The following is a 22971-nucleotide window of genomic DNA, read 5'->3' on the forward strand; positions in this document are numbered from 1 at the left end:
CTTTCCTCAGCAAACCTACTCCTAGCTCCACTAACAGCTGCATCCTGCTGGTGATCACTGAGGGAGTCAGAAGCAGCTCTTCCCCAGTGGAACCTCGAGATGCTTCTCCCAAGCAATCCTGAACCTAAGGACGGCTGAGTGGTGCTGTCATGCCTGACCTGCAGGAACTGTGAGACGATCGGTGTTACATCACTCCACTAGAATGGAGGAATACTGTTTGGCTGTAGCAGTAGACAACCACACACAAAGAGGGAGACAGCAAGTCCATCCGGAGGGAACTCAGTACAACGCAAGGTTAGCATTTTCGATACTGAAAGAAGCCCGTGAAAACTGGTGTGTGTGTGTGTGTGTGTGTGTGTGTGTGTGTGTGTGTGTGTGTGTGTGTGTAAGCACATGTAAGCACAATAAAACAACATGCTACTTCTAAAACATTCCATTCCCGTGCACTCCTCACCTCAGTCCTGGCTCAAAAAGTATTCTGGTTGTTCTGTATCAACATTTATTTGCATATGTGTATAGAAGTGCACACGCATGTCAGTTCCTGACTCTTCTCCTTCACAGGGCTTATCCAGTCCTTCCATAAATTATATAGTCTACCTTTTGGCTGACATTACATCTCACTTCATGCCACCTCCACAGGAACTGCTCTCACGTAGACCACTAGGCCAGCTGGGCCTCTCTGCATCTGTTTTTTCCATTACAATTTATTTCCAGATCAGGGTGCTTTAGAAATCGAAGTGAAATCAGGCCACTGCCCTCTCCAAAGCCTGAAGGCCTCCCATCAAACTGGGAATAAAAGCCAGGGTCATTGTATTAATCCGAGAAGCCTGGTAGCTAGACGTGACCCCTGACACCTCTCTTGCCTCTGCCGTTCTCCCTTTATTGACCCGCTTTGTCTTCACTGCCCTCTTTGATGTTTACACAGCTCACAAAATCTATTCTCACTCCAGACCTCTGTTAGTTTGCTAGGGCTGCTATAACAGAGCATCAAAAAGCAGTTGGCTTTTAAGATGGAAATGCATTGTCTCATTTATGGAAATCTGAAATCCATGTGTTGGCAGGACCATGCTCTCTCTGATGGTGGCAGGGAACGTCTGAGCCGTGCCTCTCTCCTTGCTTATGTGGTTTGCTGGCAATCTCCAGTGTTCCTTGGCTTGTTGGCTCATTGCCCCATCTCTACTCTCACCTTCACCTGAGGTTCTTGTGAACACATATATTATCTTTAAACATAGCACTTCTTAGAAAGACAGCTGCCATTTGAGATTAGAGGCTCATTCTACTTCCAGTGGATCTCACTCCTGTTTCCAAATAAAGTCACATTCAGGCGTACTGTAGGCTAGGATTTCAGCATGCGAATTTCAGGTGGGGAGCATAATTTGCCTATAACAAGAGCCGTGGCAATCACTGTTTCCTCCCCCTAAAAGGAACTTGCCTTATATACTTCTAAGTGTCCAGAAGACAAGGAGCCTAATTGCCAGGAACAGCTGCTGTGCTTTGAAATCCTTCTCTACATTTGTGTCAATGTTGAGATTCCTGGGGTCACTATTGGTGCATGACCTAGCATGGTGAGGACACTGAAGCCAAGCTGCTTCTGTGAGATGCAAACTCAACTAACAGGTGGCTTCAGGTCCAGGACACTGCAAGGGCTTTCCAAAATCTCAGAACAGCAGGAGGATATTTCCACTCTTCCCTTCTCTTATTGTATCTTATTGTATCTTATTGTAGTCTGATGGACCCCCCAGGGTGCTAACAGCTGCTTCCTCTTTCCTCTCCCAATCAGACAGCACATTCAGGAGAACTTTGTGCTTGGTTGAAGGCTCTTTTAAGAGTCATTGTGAGAGGACAGGAAGGATGGGAGAGGAGGAAAGAGGATAACATTTGAAATGTAAATACATAAAATATCCAAGAAAAATAAAATTTAAAAAAGGAACATGAAACTACATGGAAAAAAGTCATTGTGAAGTTCTTAGATAATTTAATATGGGGATTTGTTACTGTAAAATTATAAAAAAAAATGCTGTATTTTATCCCACACTGGATCCGGATCCCGCACCGCAGTGCCCCCCAAGACATCTGGTAGACATCTTAATCTCAGTCAGCAAAATGTCTCACTTGCTCTGCTCCACCCCATTTCACACTGCTGATGGCTTCTCTCTGAGCCTGGCAACAATCTCTTTACCCATGTAGTTCCCAAGGCAGATTGCCACCATGCCAGAAATATACATCCCAATTCCGTGTCGGCTTAGTGTCTCTGGCCTCCTCTCTCTCTCTCTCTCTCTCTCTCTCTCTCTCTCTCTCTCTCTCTCTCTCTCTCTCTCTCTTTGGTTCTTTTTTTCGGAGCTGGGGACCGAACCCAGGGCCTTGCGCTTCCTAGGCAAGCGCTCTACCACTGAGCTAAATCCCCAACCCCACACATACTCTCTTAAACTTAAATCACCACATGAAAGAACACACAACACAATAACCTCTGATCCAAATGACAAGATATAATTGCCCACCTAAACATACAAAGCCTTGTACACATCCATCCCTTAAAAATATTCATAACAACCTGTAAATACACAGTGGAATGTTAATATCAGCCTCCATGTTCTCTCCGAGCTTCCTCTACCTTCCCATTCCAGTCTCCTCCTCTTCCTAAAAACTCTTTCTCCCACCCACCCTTCCTTCTCTCCCAATGACAGGCCTCATTCTATCTTGTACCTGCCTACACCTGCGTGATGACATCATCCTACAGGGATTAGCAGTTTCCTTCTGCTCCGACCTCAGACCTCCAACCAAGAGGTTGCTGTTGTGGTTTGAACATAAAATATTCCCCATGGGCTCAAGTATTTCAACCCCTGGTCCTAAGCTGATGACTCTGTTTGGGAAGGTTGTAGATCCTATAGGAGGTGGAGATTGTATAGCCCAGACCACTTCCTGTTCACTTTGTGCTTCCTCCCAGCAGATGCAGCATGGCTAGCAGCCTTCCATGCTCCACTGTCATGTTTTCTCCATCATGGAGGATTATAGCATCTTAAACTGTGAGCCAAATGAACTCTTCTGCCCTTATGTTGCCTCTACTCAGGTCCTTTGACACACTATGAGGAAAATAACTGTAAAAACTCTCTGGCACTATTAATCCCATCTAGGTGCCTGCTGCTTGCTTCATCTTCCCATGTAAGCCTCCTACTAATGGTCCCTTGGATCCAAAATACAACTCTCATCCAACCTGGTCCTTCCTCCTTCATTTCTGACTTCATCTGATTTTATTATATCTTCACATATTCTTCCTTTTGTCTTTCCTTTGAGGGGAATCAAAGACTTTGAGTTATTCATTTTTAATACCCTAACAACTATAACAGAGCCAGGAACATAATAGGTAGCTAATTAATAGTTTGTGAATATGTGTGCTTTATTAAAAACTAAATTTGACTGAGTTCATCAGCATCTCCCCTTCAATTTCAAACATAAAATACAACCCAGGACGGCCATCATAAGAATGCATCTCATGACCGTAGAAAGCACGATGCTCTATTTACTATTGTCCAGAATTGAACAGTAACCCTAAAGCCAAAGCAGTGGGCTGAAGGGCTAGGGGCGACTTGAGTCTGGATACAGCTACTTTCAGCCCTAGATTGAGATTGAAAAGCCCAAGTGAGGACAGGTGATACTGCCTTCCCCTGAAAGGAAAACAAGCCAGAATGAGAAAACGACACCATCAGAACTCTGGAAAGACTCCATCTATATGGAAGTAGAATTATGAAAACTACCACTGTCCTCAGGACGCAGGGAAGTCTGTACTGTGTTATGCCACAGTGTCATACTTCAGTAAAAAGCACAACCAAGGAGGATGAAGCACCAAGCCAATGCCGTGAAAGGCGAGTCACCAAGATTTACATTGCTTACGTTGTAAAAGAATCCTGAACCAATATATCACCATAAAAATGTTCCCTGGACCAGGGAGACCTTCGCAGAAGCAAACTCAGATTGCTCAGTAGGAAGATTTTATTACTTTTTTTTTAGTAGCTCAAGGTTCATGAGTCTCCCTCAGGATAAACTATCCCAACTGAACAAATCAAAGATCGGAGGTGAGGCCAAAAGAGAAACCATGCCCACAGCGAGCGGAAACAAACAGCACCCCAAGAACTGAGGGTGGGTAAGAGAAAAGTCATCGACTACGGGGTCTCTACACTAATCATGCTTTTCAAAAGTTCCTACCTAAAAGGAGAAAATGTACCAAGCACTATCCTCTATGAGAAAAGGAGAAAACCAGTACATAGGATTCTTTCATGACTATGATTGGACACCCGTGGAGATGACAGCATGCAGGAGTCAGTTCTCTCCTACTGCGTGGGTTCCAAGGATGAACCTTAGGGTGGCACACATCTCAGTTTTATCAGCTGAGTCTTGAGTCATCTCAGCAGCTTGTAAATAGAGTTTTTAAAAAATAAAATACAAGCCAGGCATGGTAATCATGACTCTAATCCTAGAACTCTCGTAGCTAAAATGGAATTTCCTTGAGTTTTAGGCTAGTCTGAATGACTTAGTGAACTCTAAGCCAGCCTAGGCTACAGACAGAAACCCTGTCTCAAATATGTGATAAAATAAACAAGGAAAAGAGAAAGAGGAAAACCACAATGCATTCAGTTGCAGCTGAAAAAAAAAATGTGGTGGAAGAGAGATCTGAAATAAATACGTAAACGTCGCAGGGAGAGAATACATGTGAAAGCACATCTATAGAATGTGAAAATTAAATTAGAAAAAATTAAAGCATAAATTTAAATTGGATTCCATGAAGTAAGAGAGGCAATATTAAAACTGAAATGGTAAAGGCTTAGAATTTCACAGAATTCAAGCAATACATATGTTCTTTTTTTAAAAAAATTGGTCCTTGCTGTCTTCTTAAAGTTACTTTAGTAATCTATTTCTTGTTTAAATAAACATGTTTCCACACATGTATACAATGTACTTGATCATATTTACTCCCAACTACTCTCTACTGCTCTCTCTTATTATGTGTTATTTGAAGCTTTGTTTTTTTTTATATTTTCTGTGTGTGTGTGTGTGTGTGTGTGTGTGTGTGTGTGTGTGTGTGTATGAAAACACCTTCAATGGCCAGAAGAGGACATCAGATTTTCTGTAGCTAGAGTTGCCAACCGTTGAGCTATTAGACATGGATCTTGGGAACCAAACTTTAGTTCAATGTAAGACATCAAATTATCTTAATCACTGAGCTGTCTCTCCAAACACACACACACACACACACACACACACACACACACACACACACACACACACCAGGAACTATTATAAAAACTAAACAAATCTGGAAAGAAAATCTGCAAACAGGGAAAGATAAATCGCTAACAGAATAATGACATCATACCGTCGGCTGGTTTTACATCAGTGACAAAGAGACTAACAGAATTAGCAGAATAACATTCAGAATGGCTTAAAGATACCACTTGCAGGCCATAAGCTAGCTCTCCCGAGTAAAGGTCCCTCAGCCACTCCTAATTAATTAAACGCTCCAAATCCTTGACATACAAGGTGGAAGAAGAAAGCTCTCTCCTGATGCAAAAAACACACAAGCATAGGCACAAGATAAATACATGTAATAAGGGCTTTTTTTTATTCAAAGACCTTTTCAAAAGATCATCCTGACCAAACTGTTCTCTATACCCAATTAAATGACTGCTCAAAAGTTGGAAGGAAGTATACCCATACCGAAAAATAAAAGGAAAAACAAAAATCAAGACCTCTGACAGAAAATTACTAACGATCTATTTCAGGATAAAGCGAAGGGGGGGGGGAGTAATATAAACAGAGTGAACAAAGGAGACACAAGCTACAGTAACACCTCTCTCAGCGCCCTCATCTTTTAAAGGTACAGCCTTCCCCAGATCATCAGGGAGTTTTAAACAACTCGTGGTTATATTACAGGTAGCAGCAAGGTGGAAGGACCATTAAATTACAAATAGTCTAAGCTCCTTACACTGCTTGGCCAAGGAAGAACAAGTCTGGATAATTTTCATAACTTGTAAACCCGTATGTTATAGCTTTAGGGGGAATGAAAGACGAGGTGGGAGAGGAGAAGTAGAACGTATCGTGGAGGAGAGGGGTACGCTCACACACTTAAAATCACCATGAGTATACTAGGACAGAGCCTCGCCAACAGAAACTCTAAACATCTTCTTTAGATCCCGCTGTGATGGCTCCACAGGCAAAATGCTTGCCGCCAAGCCTGATACACACACACAGAGTGTGGGGGCAACAGGGGGGAGAGAATGTTAATAATTCACTCCCCCCCGCCCCCGACGCAAGGGGATGAAGCAGAACAAACACATGGGGAAACGTGTAGTAAGTGAAATAAATACCAAGATGAGAAGCTAAAACGCCGAACCAGAAGAGCAGCCCTCGAAAAGCTTTGCTACATCAATGGAAGTGATGCCTTATGCTCACACACCAGTGGCAGCCTCGCCCTGTAATTTCCACCCTGCTCAACCTTATCATTTGGCTGAGAGACCTAACATTACCGGATAGGGAAAATGCTGGATAATTCAAATGTAGAACACATGCAGCCCCAGTGGTCACTCCAAACCTAAAATAATGTCTGGAGGTTTTTTTTTCCTGCCAGTTTTGCTTACACCAAGTCTCCTCTGAGCCTTCCTGGATACCTGGGTATCCAGGATGTTTAGAAAAGGTGCAATTTTAAAGGTACCCTACAGGCTGGGGAGGATGGGGAAGAAAAGGAAGGCAGGAAAAGAAAAATAAGAAGCCATGATGATTATTTCAGCTTTTTACTTCCTGGTCCTTGGAAGAAACTGACGTCACAGGAGCTGGCTCTAACAATCAGACTTCACAATCAAGAAAACACTTATTTTTCTTTTCTTCTAGTTTGACAGGGGATGGTGCTGGTACATGAAGCAGCCAAGCTGGAGACTGGACCCTTTCAGGTGCTGCAGCTTCCTTATGGGTGAGCCTGCCTTAAATGTTGACTCAGAGGTGGGAGGGGGAGCTCTCTGCCCAGAAAGCGTTTCAGTTTGAGGTGTCTTTCTGCTGGAGCAGCACCAGCTGATCTGTATTTACTATGATTACAGCTCTCTCAGTTCACGTCTGCACGGTCTTTCGTGCCTCACTTTTGCACCTCACTTCCTGAGCTTTTCTACTCTCCTTTCTGGGTTTCTGAAAACTACTTGGGTTTGTCATCTGTTTTCCTTCACAACCACTCTGAAAATTACGTCACCTGATGTTCTTTTAGTAGTTGCAGCGTGCCTCTTTCACTCACTTGAATTTTAAGGCGATGGAAATCTTTACTTTCCTTGAGATCACAGCCTCAGACGCGTGTGCCTTCAATTCTAACCTCTCTCGAATTTTTCAGTCTGTGTGTCTTTAGAATCCAACAAGCCCTTCTTTGTAAAGTTAACGGAATGATCTTTTACTTCATTGTCTTAATTTTTCTTTTACTGCATTATCATATATTTCTACATTCTTTTTTCTTTAAATGTAATTTTTTTCATACATTTTGATCATGTTGTTTCCCCTCCTTCAACTCCTTCCACAGCATCCCTAGCACCCTACCAAACCAACTATCCAACTCCATGTTCCCTCTAGTCCCCATCTCATTCAAAAAATAGAACAAAAAGTGTATGAGCATGAGCACGGGCAAGTGCGCATCTGCATGCCCGAGGACACACACACACACACACACACACACACACACACACACACACACACATCCCAAAACAAAAACAAAGAAAACATGGAATCTGTCATGTGTTGGCCAGCTACTCCTCAGTGCAGGGCTTGGCCTGGAGTGTGGTTGATAAACCCAGTGTCCCTCCATTAGAGAAAAGTGATTTTCCTTTTCTCAGCAAGTCTCATTTTCAAATCATTTTCTTAATTAACGGTGGGACTCTCTATTTTCCTTCCCAGTGCTGGGACTCTGTTCAATTTCAACCCGTTCGAGTCTTATGCAAAATGTCACATATATGTCGCATACATACGTGAATTCACACACATGTGTTGTTGGACTAGATGACCCTTCTCCTTGGAGTCACCTCTGTCTCTCCCTCCCTGCCCTTTGTCTGGTGCGGATCTGTGTTTGTTACCATCTACTGCAAGAAGTTTCTCAGGGGAGGGCCGAGTCACTGACCTACAGCAGTGTCGTGTCACAAGGAATCATGTTATTGCTATGTTCCTTTAGCAGAATAATAATGAGGCTTCCCTTAGGGCCCAGGATCTCTCTAGTCTCAGGTTGTTGGAAACTTTAGCTGTGTCAGATATAGGTTCTGTGACCCTTAAGTCCATCCACAACCTTATGGTCAGATCAGATTGCTGAGGATACAACTTATTTAAGTCATTAAACATGGAGAATTCGTGGTGGCGCACACCTTTGGATTCCAGCACTCGGAAGGCAAATCTCTGCAAATCCAAAGACGCCCTGGTCTATACAGAGAATCCCTGTCTCCAAAAACCAAAACCCAAAACAAACAAACAAACAAACAACAGGGTTGGGGATTTAGCTCAGTGGTAGAGCACTTGCCTAGGAAGCGCAAGGCCCTGGGTTCGGTCCCCAGCTCCGAAAAAAAGAACCAAAAAAAAAAAAAAACAACCAAACAACAACAACCAAACCAAAACAACAACAAAAACATGAAGGAATCAAGCTTCTACCAACTAGAAGCTTCACCCTACTGGCTAATAGTCATGGTGCTGGAAACTATTTTACATGCTACACGAGAAAATCTGTATCACCTAGCTGCAAACTTTGAGACCGACAAAAGTGACCTCCTGTCTGCAAGATACACTGGTGCAACAACAAATGTTAAGGGAGTAACCAACAACTTCTTGAAGCCATTTTTTTTTACAAGTCCTTTTATTTATGTTTGTTGCATTAAAAAAAAAAAACCTTTCATGTATATGCATGTACACACGAAGGCTGGTGTGCACACTAGGACACTGTGCGAAAGTCAGAGGACAACTTACAGGAGTCATTTCTCTCCCTCCACCATGTGGGTCTGAGGTATTGAACTCAAGCTGTCAGGCCTCCTGGCACCTCCAGTTGAATCTCTACGCAGTGTACATAAAGATCTGGTGGTTTTAAAGAGACCACAGAAAAATACCAGAAAGTTTCTCAAGATTGAAGTAAATGTCTACAAATATGATAATTACTTCTTTGCTAAATCTATTTTTTAAAAATATTTTATTTTATATGAAAATAATTCTTAGGACAGTTTTCTTCTTTCTTCTTTCTTTTTTTTTTTTTTTTTAAGAACTCTCTATTGTATAACTCTGGGGAAATTTGAGCCAATTATAAATTGCATGAGCTACTTACAGTCAAATGATTTCAAAAAGCAAATAATAAACACGCTTTTCATGGCCTGAAGCAAAAAATTACACTTAATGTGGGGTGTGGGCAGATGCTGATATGTTTGGAATGTGCGTGGGTAGAAAGGGACCTAGGGCCTCAGAAAGTCTCGAAGATCTGGTCCCCTTTGTGGTTTGAGGGTACGGTGGTGATGGAGAAAGTACAGCAATGCCAGGCTACCTGGCCACTGTCATGGCGGAGGGGTCATGGCGGAGGGGTCATGGCGGAGGGGTCATGGCGGAGGGGTCATGGCGGAGGGGTCATGGCGGAGGGGTCATGGCGGAGGGGTCATGGCGGAGGGGTCATGGCGGAGGGGTCCACGTTCAGTTCTCCACCCTCCATGCAGTATTCGATAAAGTTACAAAGCCTAGGAAACACCATGCATGCTAGATTTCTCTCAGGGCTGGGCGAAGAATACTTTCCAATCCAAGTTCTGGTGAAAGGAGGGGCCTGTACGACTTAGGGGCAAGGACAGAGAGCAAAGTCTTTCAGGGCAGACAGGGTACAGGCGAGCTGAGCGCAGAAGGCTCAGGCTGAGTTTACTTCCCACTAGATCCGCTAGGGGAAGTAAATGGTGCCCATGTGGGGAACGCTACCTGCAGTTCCTAAGGAATGTTCTTTTGCAAAGGCATGGCCTGTCAGGCCTGTCTAGGGAGTGGGCTGAAATCGGGCGAGGATTTATGCATACTTGTTTGTGATGTGGAGAAGAAGGGGTTAAGCCTAGGAAAGTTCAGTCAAAGCCTCCTGGAGTTTCACAAAACTATAGGGGCAGAAAGACATAGGAAGTGGGCATTTCTAGGCTTGCACCAGTGAGATGGAGTCAGTGGAAAGCACAGGGAAATCCTTTCTTGACACACACACACACACACACACACACACACACACACACACAGAGAGAGAGAGAGAGAGAGAGAGAGAGAGAGAGAGAGAGAGAGAGAGAGAAAGGAAGGACCTAAAGAACTGAAAAGCAATTGCTATTATCCAGTCTTAGACTCACCCTCCCCTTTCCACACTAAAGGGCTGTGGAGTAGCCTCCATAGGCAGTGGTCCCAGGAACATTCTGTTGCTCCCAGCATTCCTGCTGCTTTTCAGGCCCGTTCTTAGCTCCCGGCTCTGCACTTACCCTGGGAGCCTCCCTCTCTCCTCACCTGTACTCTCAAACCTCAGGATCCAAAGCTTCCTCAGACTTGTTCCGTAGGTACCTCATTTCCAGGTAGGGGCTCCCTCAGGTCCCACTCAATGAGTTCCAAGCGCACAGTCTATCTGAAGTACTTACTTGCCCTGGGCATGACTGTGGGACTTAACCATAAGGGTGACCTTTAAACCTGAGTGAATGGAATGTGACTGTTGTTAGCCTTTAACCTTGTCAGCACAAAAGCCGTCCAGGAAAATCAGCATCGCCCCAGTTTCGTTTTTTAAACAGACCACTCCTCCGAGTCCTGGGCTGGCGGTTTCTATTGCCAGGTGGACAGTTTCAGCCGGATGCCCCGTTGGTATTCGGTCTCACACAGTGGTGAATCTTAGGTGACAGCGGGAGATTGCAGCAAATCATTTGTACATATCTCTTACTGTGTACTATTAACTTATTTAATCCTCAGAGCGCCTATGAGGTGTTATTAATAATCCTGGGTTATAGATAACAAAACTGAGGAAGTTACATAGTCTAGCCAAGGTCGCTTCAACAGAGAGCTGCAGAGACGGGACTCTAACATAATCGATCTGGTTCCACAGTACAACCCCTGCTGAGCAAAACCAAGCGCCAGCTCTAACAAAGCTCCTTCCCTCTTCAGGAGCAACAATCTCTGGTTTAACGTCTGCCATTGCTTGCACTGCTTGACATTGACCCTCTCTGCGCCTCACAAAGATCCAGTGAAGGGAGAGGTTGGGAAGGTCATCCTACAGAAGCAGGAAGGGGACTTGAGTTAGGTAACTCCCCTGCCGACCCGAAATCTCCCCACCTCCCTGTGCTCTCCATTTTTGGGGTTTAAATCTCGGCCTGCGTCCAAGCAGAACACACAAAGCCAACATGGTTCCACGTGAAAAGGTTTAATGAAAGAAGAGTAGAAGAGGGGAGAAGCAAAGGAGGCTGGCCATGAGCATGTGGAGGAAGGGGGCAGGGGAATGGGGAGAGAAAGGACAGGGACAATGAGGGCATAAGAGAAGAGAAGAGTAAGGGCAAAAGAGAACAAGAGGGAGAGGAGGGGGCAAGCAGCCCTTATATTCAGGCACAGCTGGCTGTTGCCAGGCAACTGTGGGGCGGAGCATACCTGGTTGTTGCCAGGTAGCTGTGGGGGTGGAGCTTAGACAGAATACCAACCTCCATTACCTATTTCTTTCCCAGATGCCAAGGTCCCCATAATGCTACTCTCCCAGTCAAATCACGGGGGTGGGGTGGGGGTGGGGGTGGGGTCATGCCTCAGTGACTGAGCCTCTGGATTGCTCCTCTTTACTGTACCCCAGAACTCCTCAACTCTCTATAGAATGGGAATAGCAGAATTGCTGTGACACTGAGTTTGGGATTTCCCCCCTTGTTCTCTCTTGGTACTTACTCAGTGTGGGAGGCATTGGGAATATGTGTATCGATTTTGTGATAGGGAAAGGTATTACGATACTATCGAATACTACTCTGTGTATTAAAAAATGTAGTGACTCTTGCAGACCACTTAAGCGTAAGCTCACTGAGTTGATAGGTAAGTTTTGTTTTGTTTTTTGGGTTTTTTTGTTTTGTTTTGTTTTTACATGAAGAGTTGAAAATCTACACTGAATTTTCCCAATCAACGTTTGTGACCTGCTGGATCAGGATAGGTTTGCTGTGATGAACAAAACAGCTAGAACTCTTTCCTGGGATATCAGCACAGCAGACAGACTGCAGAGCTAGAAATACTGACCGCCTGCAGATCAGAGAGCGCACAGATTTCCTAATAAACACAGTAAAGACAGAGGTATCATCTACAGAGATTTTTTTTTTTTAATTTCAGGGTAATAAAGATATTGGAAGTGAAGATGTGTAAGACCCCTTAGGAGACAAGGGTTTTCCTGGCTTTCGGTGTTCAGCTGTGAGACAGAGCCCCGTGTGCACAGAACTCCCTTGGGCCCGCATTAGCTCCCTGAGATGGGGAGGGGCATACGGGTAGACTGATGTAATAAGCATGGTGGTGTGTTTTCTGCTGTGTTCTGAGTCACAAACTGAAGTGTGTGGAACTTGCCTTTTGTGTTCGAATTTGAATGACCCCACTGGTGATGGACACCCTGAGGCTATTTGACTACTCTCTCCCCATTGATTCTTCGACAATATCAGGGCACCATTTAGGTTGGTCATGACTTCTTAGGCTCACCCTTTCCACTTCCATGATAAATAGTCTTTATTTCAAGATCAGAGTTCAAGAGAAACAGTCTGGTGTACCAACTAGTCTGAGTGGACAGAGATTTGCAAACCAGATCAGTCAGAAGCCTACCAAGATGGAGACTGGTTCCTGAGAGTCAGGTGAGCATCCCTGATGGCCAGCATCCCTGATGGCCACTCGTCAAGCTCACACTTGACCTGCAATCTTCTGCTCTATGATGCCCTGAGGCTGGACGTCTACAAATCGCTTTTCTTCTAGGCCTCCATCCTGGTGGCTTCCTAGTATATGCTCTCCATGGGAGGTAAAAGCTGGTGTTGACTGCATTTCTTTTTGCTTTTCCCAGTCCATTCTCCTCTCTTCTTGTGGTTTTTCTTTTGGTCACTTAAGCTTTTCAGCTGTGCACAGAAATCCAACCGAAGCCTTTTGTGTGCACTCCCTCATCTCAGACAGTTCTGAAGGCAGCAGTTTCCCTAAGAAAAGGCTTCTGTTCGACTCAGATCCATTCCCAGCAGTGGCTGATCTTCAGCTCTCACAGTCAAAAGCAGTAAATGGGTTTATGGCTGGTGGGGGTTAATGCCTTCACCTTGAACTGAAGTCACACTTGCCTGGAATTTCTCCCCATTCATACTAATCCCATTTCTCTCTCCATGGGAAGAGAGAACGATGTTGTTGGTATAAAACATAGCACAAACTGGAGGTGGCAAGGCGTGGACTTCCCTAATTAGGAGATAAAAGGGGAATGGTGTGTATGTGGGTGGAGCAGCCTTGGTGGTGGCTTGCTAGAGCAACATAAAAGTAGAAGCCTGCATCCTAGCTTGAAATAGATCCCTGGAAAGGAAAACATTACAAGACAAAGGGAAAGAAGTCAAGTCCTTGCTCAGCAAGGAACTAAGGGTCAATACCATCATGTGAGTAAACTCGTCCCAAGGAACAAAAGTATATTCTTGCCACCTTCAATACAGATGAATCTCTAAAAAGTCAGGAAAACAACTGTAAAACTTGATATTATGTTCTTTATGGGTTCTCTCATATATTAAAATAGTAAAAAAGAAAATTACATAAGAAGGGCTGAAAAGATCGTTCAGCTGGTTCAAAGTAGGTTCAGTTTTCAGCACATGTTGCTTCACAACCACGGCTAATTCCAGTTCCAGAGGACCTGACACCCACTAATTAGCCACTAGCACCAGGAACACATAGGCACATACACATAGTAATTTTTTTAAAATCGAAAATATATGTATTTGAAAGCCAAGAACAGCAGCACGTGTCTGTAAGTCCATCTATTTGAGAGGCTAAAGCAAAAGGATTGAGAGTTCAAGGTTGGCCTGGACTACTTAAATTATACCATCTATCTATCTATCTATCTATCTATCTATCTATCTATCTATCTATCATCTATCATCTATCTATCTATGCTTACCAACTACAAGGTTAATGGTAATGTTGAAGAGGAAATCAGTGGAAAAAGAATGTGGTTATGAAAGAGAGAGACAGAGACAGAGAGGGGGTCAGAGAGAGGGGAGGGGAGGGGGGAGGGGGAGAGAGAGAGAAAGAGAGAGAGAGAGAGAGAGAGAGAGAGAGAGAGAGAGAGAGAGAGAGCGCTAATCATGTATGGCAAACAATTTACTTCTGCCAGATCTGAGTGGTGCCTGTTCATCCTATACCACTTTTTCTTTCTGTTTGCTTGAGACACTTCAGGCTGTAAACAGTCATGGTTGAGAATGGGACGGTAGATGGGGTTTTCTCCAGGTCACACTTTTTCCTTTAAGCTCTGGCAGATGAGACTGACAGAGAAGATCATAAAATTATATTCACTGATCAACACTGGGGCGTGGGGGGACCCAAGCACACAGCTGCTTGAAAACCAGCTTGCCAGTGAACCCATCCATCTACCTCACTGAGCAGCCGGAGCGGTCCCTCTAAAGCGCGGATATCATCAAAGCCTGGGCTTCCTCCAGGTGCTCCACAGCCTTTGCAGCGCAGTCAAAGCACCTGGCCACAGCCTAAGGGGCCAGTCTTGATCTTGATCCATTTATTTCTCTTTAAATTCTATTCTCCAGGCAGACATACTTCCTGGAGCTCTGGGGCTGTATTCTCTGACTACAGGCCCTGTGCAGACTATTCCTGGCCTATGTCTGTCCTCCTCTGGCTCCGACCCTGCCTGTGGCTCGCTATTGCTCATTCCTCAGATACGAGATTAGACGCGTCTCTGGAAAGCTGCCCTTGCTCCCCCGGACACAGCCCGGGCGTCCTACCTCTGTGCTTTCCCCTTTCATAATTTTTGTTAAGACGGGGGCCAGCTTTCTGGTCTTCTCTTTCCCTAAAAGAGAGTGAGATCCTTGTTAAAAGGATTGTATTTTATCGTCCTCTGCTTGACTAGTACACAGAATAATGCCTGGTACCCAGGGAGCTTTGGTGAGACCTATCTTCATGAGTAGGATGAGGCCATGAGTAAATGAGTGGCTGTAGAAATGGAACTAAATAGCTATCCTAGGGCTGGGGATTTAGCTCAGTGGTAGAGCGCTTGCCTAGGAAGCGCAAGGCCCTGGGTTCGGTCCCCAGCTCCGGGGGGAAAAAAAAAAAGAAAATAAATAGATTTAAAAAAAAAATAGCTATCCTAGTCACTTCTAGGACACTGCCAAGAGGCCCCGTAGTCTATTTATCGTCTGATGACTATAAAAGCTTTACTGAAAACCTTTCAACAACTTTATGAATCCTTAATATGGCTACTTCTATTTAATTAAATAAACTCAGCAGACCAACTTACAATAGCCACGGAGGAGGAAAGATGGCTCAAGACTAGGTGTGTCTGTTAGGGTTGACGGTGTGTTTGTTGTTAGGGTCAACACAATGAAAAGCAGTGTGGGCGGGGAAGGGTTTATTTCATTTTATAGAGTGCAGTCCAGCCTCCAGGAAAGACAGGCAAGAACTCAAGGCAGGAACCTGGAGGCAGGAACTGAAGCAGAGGCCATGGAGGAATGCTGCTTACTGGCTTGCTCCCCATGGTTTAGTTAGCCCATTTTCTTATACATACCAGAGCCACCTGCCTAGAGGACTGGGGGGTCAGGAGGTGGCACCACCCACAGTGGGGATCACCCCCATCAACCACTAATTAAAAAGTTCCCCACAGGGGTTGGGGATTTAACTCAGTGGTAGAGCACTTGCCTAGCAAGCGCAAGGCCCTGGGTTCGGTCCCCAGCTCCGGAAAAAAAAAAAAAAAGTTCCCCACAGACTTCCCTACAGGCCGATCTGTTGAGGGCCACTTTGTAAATCAAAGTTCTCTCTTTCCCCATGACCCTAACCTGTGTCAAGCTGACATAAAAACCAGCCAGTACACTGGGCAGAGGAACAATTTAACATTTTATAAAGACATTAGAACAAACAAACATGTTTTGTGTGCCCACCAGGGTAAACTGGCTTCTCACTTTTCACCAGAATGCTTTCCTTCTGTACTTCACAGATAAGCATGGATCACCACATACCTGGAGTCCTCTTAACCAAGCCCTTTGCCAAGCAGAACTTCACACAGTATTGTAACACAGATTCCATCCCCTCCTTGTACACCAACCAGATTCCTACCTGTGAGGGAACCGAGGCCACTGCCTTTAGTGAGCAAACACTTTTTTTTTTTTTTTTGGTTCTTTTTTTTTCGGAGCTGGGGACCGAACCCAGGGCCTTGCACTTCCTAGGCAAGCGCTCTACCACTGAGCTAAATCCCCAACCCCGAGCAAACACTTAATAATGTGTACTTACAATGTACTAGGGCTCTGGAAGAACAAAGAACAAGATACAGAACTTAGAGATAAAGACACGGGGATCGTGTTTTTATGTCCCCACCCCACCCTTGCAAACTCGTAATGAAAGTGTCATCCCTGCTTGCACAATTATGAGTTGCTCAAAGAGGAGGCAGCAAACAACAGCATTTCAGTGGGAGGTGAGATTTGAAATCGGTCATTAAAGATGGACAGGAATTTGGTAGGTGGGACAAAAGGAATACAGGAGTCAGAAGAAACAGCGCTCGATTGCAGAGGTGTTAGTGTGTCAAGGGCTGGGAGGACGAATTGGAGCAGGAGGTCCAGGCAGGTTCCACGAGTTGCCCTAAGAGTGTCCAGGTCAGTGTCTCCCATCAGGTTCCTTCCACTTCAGGACTGATTCCACGCTTTTCATTACCCATAGCATGCGCACATAGGAAAACATAAAACATTCTTAATAAATGCCATCGAGTGTTGTGGGAAAGGTGGGAAGGTCAAAGGGAGGCCAGAAGTAAACCTACAAAAGCAAATTAGAAGGAAGGTTAAGCAGATGGCTTGGTGGTTAACCACACCGGCTGCCTTTGTAGAGGACCTGCGTTTGGTTCCCAGCACCCATGTAGAGCCTCAACTGTAACTTCAGTTCTGGAGGATATGACACCTTCTTCTGGCCTCCTTGGGCACCGTATGAAGGCAGTGCACATACATATACATACATACGTATATACATACATACACATGTAAGTAAACGTATGTGTGTATGTATATGCAGACAAACCACTAATACACATAAACTGAAGATAAATACATCATTTTCAGGGAGATTAAAATAGAAAACAAGAACAAAAAAATTTGTATCAAAGCCCCAAATAACATACCCATATGATCATTTTTCTTAAATTTAGGAACTGACACATACTAGGGAAAGAAACGATAGGAATAATATTTATGCATATGCCTTTAGCACAGGACTCATTTTTTTTAATTTTTGCTCATAAAGTATAGTATTTCTTCATAAGAACTTATGTAATTATACAGTGTGAACAAAATTAACATGTAATCTATAACTACAGAGAACAAGATACATTATAACTTCATTTGAGACTCTAAAGTCTGTCAAAAGACAAAATAAACACCTTCATGATGGGGGTGTGGTACCATTTCCACAGATTAGAGAAACAGAGATTGAGGCAAATTGTGCTGGTTATCAAAGGGGGAAACAAAATGTCTTTCTTACAAATCATGGGAAACTATGAAGAACACAGGCATTTTCGGTTAGCAGCGCCTTTTAAACAACCCTGTAAAGTACATCTGAAACCCCGCTCTGAGACACATAAACTGAAAAGGATTTCTCACTTCTCCATCAAACTGAAAACCCATATACTGAAGAAATAAGAATGTTGTAAGTAGGGGCTGGGGATCTAGCTCAGTGGTAGAGCGCTTACCTAGGAAGTGCAAGGCCCTGGGTTCAGTCCCCAGCTCCGAAAAAAAAGAACCAAAAAAAAAAAAAAAAGAATGTTGTAAGTAAGATTTGAAAGTGGAGGGAGGGCAGTCCCGGGCATCTTAAGTAGATTCTGTTAGTCTGTAAACTTGCATATACATATCTCTGTGCACACTTGCAGGAGGAAGAAGAAAAAAATTCTTTAATTGATCAACAAGCTTTCCCTTAAACATATTCCAGAGCCAAGCAATAGATGCAGACCAAATACCTAACGGGAAGTCCAATGACCCCCCAGAGGAAGTGTACCTGAAGATTTTCAGTAAATCAATTAATATCTAGCAATTCAAATTACAAATTAGCAGACCAACGAACTCAACCACTTACTCAGACTGCAGTTAGGCGCCAAGAGCTGCCAGACCTCACACCAGCCTGAAGAGAACAGTTAGTAATTTGTATCAGAGTAAAAGATAATTAACTCCAGTTTCAGAGCTGTCTGGGGTTAATGCGCTAAATTTCCACCGTGCAGCTGACAGATGAGAGGAAACACGCTGCAAAAGCAAGCCTGCTGGGCGGAGGCTCCACGTGGGAGTCTGTGTGGATAGCATAGAAGAAAGAACAGTGCTGTGGACCACGCAAACGCAGGCTTCTGTGAAGCCCGAGACATCGCCCTCCCTCCAGTAAATTCTGTTTTCTAATCTAAAAAATGGGGATGTCAGAATACCTAAGATACAATTCAAAGACCACATGAAGCTCAAGAAGAAGGAAGACCAAAGTGTGGGTGCTTCGGTCCTTTTTAGAAGGGGGAACAAAATACAGGAGGAAATAGGGAGACAAAGTGCGGAGCAGAGACTGAAGGAAAGGCCATCCAGAGACTGCCCCACCTGGGGATCCAGCCCATACACATACAGACACCAAACCCAGTCACTATTGCAGATGCCAAGTGCCTGCTGAAAGGAGCCTAATATAGCTGTCTCTTGAGAGGCTAGAGTCTGACAAATACAGAGGCAAATGCTCACAGCCAACCATGGGACTGAACACACAGTCCCCAATGGAGAACTTTAGAGAAAGAACTGAAGGAGCTGAAGGGGTCTGCAACCCCATAGGAAGAACAACAATATCAACGAACCAGACCCCCCAGAGCTCCCAGGGACTAAACCACCAACCAACGAGCACACGTGAACAGACTCATGGCTCCAGGAGCTTATGTAGCAGAGGGTGGCTTAGTCGGGCATCAATGGGAAGAGAGACCCTTGGTTCTGTGAAGACTTGATGCCCCAGTGTAGGGGAATGCCAGGGTGGGGAGGCAGGAAGGAGTGGGTGTGCGGGTTGAGGAGCACCCGAATAGAAGCATGGGGAGAGGGGACGGGATAAGGGTTTTCCAGATAGGAACGTGTGAAATGTAAATAAAGAAAATCCATTAAAATAAAAAAAGGGATGTGTGTTCCTAGCTTGCAAGGTGTGGAAATGAGTAAAAATCATCTATATAAGTCGCCTGGATGCTGCAGCAGAAAAGCACAAGACACGTCCTAAAGGAGGCTATTCCATTATTGCTACCTGATTCCAGTCCTTGTGGATTAACACTAGACTCTGATCTGCTTCCTACGTGCATACATTTATATTTCCTACCCTGTTCCCTATAGAAGTTTTGACAAGATGGCAAAATTTAGATCCTGAAGATCCTTTTAAGGCATAAATCATGGCCAGGAGTGGCGCATGCGTGTAATCTCAGTGCATTAGAAGAGAGATGTAGGTGAATCTCTTACAGAGGGAGGCTAGTCTGGTCTATGGCGTCAGAGCTTTTCTCATATGGGGTGGGGTGGGGTGGGAGAGTGGAGTAAAATGTCATCCAGTGATCTAGTGGCTTTGAAAGTAGCCAAGGCTACATTTCCTTATTTTAACTTTAAGTGTATGGCTGTTTTTCCTGCAAATAAGTCTGTGCATTATACGTATGCCTGGTGGCCATGGAAGACCAGAAGAGGACATCAGATCCCCTGGAACTGGAGTTGACATGGTTGTGAGCCACCTTATCGAGGCTGTGAATTGAACCCAAGTCCTCTGGGAGGCCAACAAGTGATCGGAAAGGCTGAGCCAGTCTAATGCCAAGAGGTTACATTTCCCAGTGCTGCTGCTGCTACTACTGAGCTGCTGCTGGCCGAGCCTGAGAGCTGAGGCTCCAAGAGGAAGCAGAGATAAAGGTTCTAAATGAGCGAAGCTGTGCGAAAGCAGGGCTCCCCTTTTCCATCCATTGTTACCCGTCCCAAACGCATTCACCCACCTCTAGAGCTCTTCAGGGCTCAGAGACCCTTCCTCCCCTGCTGTCCTAAAGTCCATTTAGGATGCAAGTCAAGAAATGAATGAAGGAGTGGGGTCCATGAATGTGAAGAGCGAAGTTCCAGAAAATAGCTGTTGGCTTTTGCATACAATGTAGCAGACATGTAGCTAGGTCTTCAAGGTGGTTCACCTGGCAACTGGAGGAGGCGGGAGGAGGACAGCTGTCCCGAGTCTGTTACTAGTCTGTGGATCCCCTCCCCCTAACTGGGCTGCAGTGAGGATTTGCCTAATCCTGCAGAGACTTTAAGTGCCAAGGTGGCAGGATACCCAGGGGACCTCCCCCTTCTCTGAGGAGACAGGGAGAGGAAAATAGGGGGAGCGGCAGGAGGTGGGGACTGGGAGAGGGGGAGGATACTGAGATGTAGAGTGAATAAATTAATTAATTATTGAAAAAATATAAAAGAATTCCCGCTTCATATTCTTCAGTTAGTGAACTAGCCCCATGCTTTGTTTCGGCAGAGGGGCGGGTGGACCGTCCCCTCACACTAGCTGATCTGTTTTTGCACATTTCTGTTTCGACTCACTCCCCTGTGTCTCACTCCCTAAATAATAAAAGCGTAAAGTCAGCCCTACATGAAATGAATCAGGGGGAAGCTCAAGAGTTATAGGACCTCCTAATCAGTGATCTCGTAGATTTACAGGAACCAGGAATGCCTGCCGACCTGGACAACACCAAAATCGAGCCAAGAGATTGATGACTCCTGGAGTTAACTCCAGACCAAGAGCCAGGCATGGTGGACTACAGCTACGATCCTAAGTATTCAGGAGGCAGAGCTAGGCGGGCTTCTGTGAATCCGAGGCCAGCCTGTTCCACATACTGAGTTCCAAACCAGCCAAGACTATACACTGAGACCCTATCTCAAACCCCAGACCCCACCCCAAAATCTCAGAGGCATCATCGTTAATGAGAAATCCAAGTTCCATTAGACAAACACTAAGAAAACCTTATCATTTTTGACCTAGTTGCAGAGCGTGGCTCTTCTGAGGAGAGCCATTGGCAGATCACAGCTTACCCCCCACGACTGTCTTCCGTGTACTGGGACACCCAGACAGTACAGTATTGACTTCTCAACCTCTCTAGGTATGCTCAGAAGTTTAGACTTCTAAGATAAATGTTGAAAAAAAAAATGGACTCATCTCTCAACAGAGTATCGTGACTTCGGCAAGCATGACGCATCCTGGTTGCAACAGGAGATGGGGAATTACGTGTTTTCAAAATGCGCTTCTGTCTTAAACGAGCCACGCCACGTTTGTTTTTGTGAGTGAAGGAATCTATCCACTCTGAACTCTCCTCAAGCTCCCAGAGACGTTTAAAGTCACTCATTAAATAATGCTTTCAGCACCCCGGTGGCCTCGTTATGCTGTTGTTATGAAGTACTTGTTTCCCAAGGGTTCTCAGAGCAAATAGATGTTCCCCAGCAGTTATTTCTGTTTCTTGCAGAATTACCCATTCTGTCGTGCATGTTTACCATACGTGACAGAAACCAAATGCTAATTCGAGCGAGGGTTGAGATGACTCCCTCTGTGTCCACTCTTGCAAGCATATCCTGAGCCTTTCGAACTCTACTCTCCTTTTAGTGTTGTCCAAGAAACTCTAGCCAGCGGTTCTTCCTGTTGTGAAGATGTCTGGATGAAGGCAGGTTCTGGAAGGGCTATCCTCCCTGTTTGGAGCCTCACAAAGTGTCCCGGGAGGTTCCCTAGAGGCTCTGTGGAGGTCACTTTGAAGTTCAAATACCCCTTTGACAGATCATTTTGAGACTCTTTTCTATTGAAAGACCATGGGTTTCCACAAAGTTTATTTGTAGAAATGTATGCAAATTGCCAGAATTTGTTGTATAGATTCAAACCTCCCCCCAAAAAAATCACAGAATACTCAAATTATGAATTTATATGTAGACAAATAAAATTTTCAATGAAATGTTTTCATATGGAGGTATTTATGATTTAGTATTACACACAAACGAGCACACGGTGATGTAGAAAAGGTTATGCCCTACTCTATGTTACTCTGTTTCATTTTTTTGAGGTTGTACAAAACCACAAGCCTGTCTGCCTGCGCCTCTGGAATAGTGTGCTCAAGGCAGTATACCTAAAGTTCTTCTGTCTCCTTTAAAAGTGTACAGACATGTTTCCCTGGGACGCAATAGCAGTTACTGCTTATGGCTGATGAGAGTGGCTTTTACATTTCTTCTTTGTACCTTTTTTTTTCTTTTTTTCGGAGCTGGGGATCGAACCCAGGGCCTTGTGCTTGCTAGGCAAGCACTCTACCACTGAGCTAAATCCCCAACCCCCTTTGTACCTTATTTACATGTGGCAGTTTTAGACTTCCTGTACTAAATATGTACAGCCTTCTAATTAGAATATAAGTGTTTTCCTGGGGGAAGGAGCTCTCTTATCAGCACAAAAGTAGTTTCCATACAGGTAGAACCAATTCATCAATAAGTAGTAGAAAATTAATGGAGTTAAATAACAAGCGAATCTGAAATTAACTTACCACACAGATTTGGCTTTAATTTCTGGCATTTAAGTAAATTCTTCCCAGCAGAGTGTCTCCTAACTAGCTCCGATTTCTCCTAGCTTCTTCTTTTCTGAATCGGCCCAAAGATTCCTTGGAAATTGACAAGAAACTCCAGAAAGACAAGGCATGAAAGGTGCAAAGGGAGCTGGCCTTGATGCTCTGCAGCCTGGAAGCCATGAATATGAATGGAGGGAGCCTTGGGCAAAAGGATAATGACAGAGGGAAATGCTATTCAGATG

At 44.5% G+C, this 22971-nt stretch overlaps 1 protein-coding gene across 2 annotated transcripts in view; it reads right to left on the minus strand.

The window, feature by feature from the left end:
- Positions 1 to 22971, minus strand: part of Mob3b (MOB kinase activator 3B) — a 196130-nt gene that overhangs the window by 136568 nt on the left and 36591 nt on the right. Inside the window, exon 1 of one of the 2 annotated variants that reach the window (XM_087550195.1) lies at positions 10498 to 10680. The gene's annotated coding sequence lies outside the window, so the exon portion shown is untranslated. 2 annotated transcript variants of the gene reach the window in all.

Source organism: Rattus norvegicus, chromosome 5 (genome assembly GCF_021556685.1).
Source record: "Rattus norvegicus strain SHRSP/BbbUtx chromosome 5, alternate assembly SHRSP_T2T, whole genome shotgun sequence".
NCBI classification, from domain to species: domain Eukaryota; kingdom Metazoa; phylum Chordata; class Mammalia; order Rodentia; family Muridae; genus Rattus; species Rattus norvegicus.